Genomic DNA, 2814 nt, shown 5'->3' on the forward strand with positions numbered 1-2814 from the left:
TGTCATAGGATACCTAAACACAGAAGACAGCATTCATGCAAGATATCTAACTCATTGATATAATAATGCATAAAATTCAAAATGATTACACTATAATTACATCTAGGGTTTTCTGCAACTACAAGGTGGTGGTTATGGAAAGCATGGCCCTTGGTATCAATATCTAAAAAGCAGCCACCACTTTCTTCTATGTGTGTTCTCTTTTGTGTTTTTTCTTCATTTTTCTTAATCAACTCTGCTGTTGTTGCTGCTTCTTAGCAAAACTGGTAAAAACAAAATTGTAATCATTCAACATAGCACTCTGGTAATCAAGACGTTTAAAACCTTCAATCTTCTGGGGCAAAGAAAGCACTGTGTGACATTTAGAACTCTGATTTACAAACAAGTGGTCACAAATTTTCCTGGCTTGAAGACGTCCACAACTTTCCTGATCAGGTCATCATAGGAGGTCTGACTTAAGTTTGTTTCAAAGCTAACATAAGAAAATTATGGTTCTGAAATGATGTGAATAGTCCAATAAGTTCCATCAGATTTCATTCCATTCACTGAATACCCACAAGGATTGAACAGTGTGGCATCAATGACAGAACTTGGTATCAGGTCATGAATTCCACTCTCACGAGTGACATCCTTTGCAGTAACACCATCTTTCATGTAGAACTGGTCCATAACTGCTGGGTCAAGCTCACTCATCAGAATTTCCAGGGTTTGATCTGGCTGATTGATTACCCGACTCTCTGGTTAATCCAAAGTATACAAGTACCAACAATCAGAATTCATGCGTCCCATACAACATGCTGTCCCATTTGGGAAAATTGCATTAAGAAACTCTATTTCTTCCTGGAAATTCCGGTGTGGGTACCCTTGGTGAGAATGCTTCATGAAATTCTTACCAGAATAAAAGAAGTTTTGAATTGAGTCAAACCCACTGTAATCCCTAGCAAGTTTCAACAGGGGAATCAGTGCTTTCAGAAGTGGGTGGTACCACATGTCTTCAACATGAAACGTCTCTTGGAGACAAATATGCTACTCTCACTGAGTACATACGCTTCCTGCTTGTCAGTTTTTGTCACACTTATGATTGAGCATTGCACATCCTTCAAAAGTATGTCCCACTCGGATCTTGGGATGGTGCCAAGATCGCCAGATCCTTGGTTTGCGTCGGGTTGCTGCCTGGAGAACCAAACCTCCAGCAGCTTCTCGGTCCCTTGGAAAAAATGTGCAGCAATGAAGACCCAACGCAGCCAAAAAAATAAAATAAATGAATAAATTAAAAAAAATCCTATCTGCATATTTAAGAGATCAACTCTGACACACTGAATCATCTCTTTTTTGTATGATTACAAGGCAAAGGTCCAGACACCAAACGGTAAATTCACAAAGTTAAATGCTACTAACATTGAAGCCATCCTAGTTCCTCAAATACCCTCTGTAAATGTGAGCTCTCCACCAAACTCTCCTTTCCAAAGGTGCCCTTAATGTATCTCAAACAAACCAGGGAAAACACTTTTGCAAAGTCACAGCTCTGATTATAACAATCCACTACTAAAACAAACAACATCTTATTGCTTTTAATTGACAAAGAATTAAGTGCAGACACGTAGATTAAGGCCAATCCACAGTGCCTACATCTTAAGCCTAATCTTCCTCTGTCCCCCCCCCCAATTTGTATAGGTTGCCTGTTATACACATTCCTGAACACAGCCCTCACTTTTCTGTCTCTTCCTTTATCACGCTATTCTCAGCCCCTAGGAGTCTCTTGCCTATTGTTTGTTTTGTGAAATCCTATTCATTTTCAAGGTCATTCTCAAATGTCACACTCTTTATAAAACCCTTTTGATCCATCCTCCACCTAATAAAACTATAACTGCTTACTCTTGTGAATTTCCATAGCACTGAATTGTTCCTCTCCCAGAGCAGTTATCTTTTGCCCTATAATATCACTATTTATTCTTTAGCTGTATTTCTTCCACTGGGAACAAATAACATCTTAGTATTCTAGGTGCTCACTAAAATGTCAGGCATAATACTTCATGGAAAATAGGTGTCCAGAAAATATTTGCATAAGAGAAACTAATTAGGGATTTGTTTATTTTACCTATTTGCCCTCTCCATATGTATTGCTGGTGATGAAATCCAGAATATATTCAAAACGTTAAAGTGGAAAAATAAAACAGTGTTTCATAACCCTCATGTAAAATTAGGTATATAACAAAGATCTTGATGTTCCTTCAAATCTTTCTTATCGGAGAACAAAATATACACATATCTTCAAACCGTGTTAAAATGAACTATGTACACTTTTACTACCTGAGGGTGTCATACTTACATCAACAAAAAGAATCAGCAAATCCTAACTTAAAAATATATGAAAGATCATCAAAGTTACAAAAATGCTAAAGGCTAAAACTTTTACATTCAGAACTCATTTAAAGTAGAACCTCATAACATTTAATATAGATAAATTTCCAATGTTCAAGCCTCATGAAAAATTCTTTGGTTGAATTGTTGCTAACATGAAATATAGCCTTTCCCCAAGAATGATAGTGAAATGATGGTGACAATGATCTACTCCAAAAATGCTACTTGCATTCATGTTAAATCAGAGTTTAAATTTTCATCTCTTGATTTCTTGTTTCAACAACTAAATTATTAAACTCCTACTATGTTCAAAGCAATATATATAAAACCTTAATATATTAATTAATTAATATAATAATATATATCACCTTAAATATAGTAGAGTATGTGTGTGTATATATTATATATATGTAAAATCAATTTGCCCATGCAAATAGGTTAAAAAAGGCTGTG

General features: G+C 35.9%; 1 pseudogene across 1 annotated transcript; it reads right to left on the reverse strand.

Moving 5' to 3' along the window:
* Positions 1 to 229: 229 nt before the first annotated feature.
* Positions 230 to 882, reverse strand: LOC309834229 (S-adenosylmethionine decarboxylase proenzyme-like; annotated as a pseudogene). Its single transcript has one exon. The product of its transcript is annotated as an S-adenosylmethionine decarboxylase proenzyme-like (transcript).
* Positions 883 to 2814: the final 1932 nt, after the last annotated feature.

The sequence above is a fragment of the Grampus griseus genome (assembly GCF_964374135.1).
Source record: "Grampus griseus genome assembly, chromosome: 15".
NCBI lineage: Eukaryota > Metazoa > Chordata > Mammalia > Artiodactyla > Delphinidae > Grampus > Grampus griseus.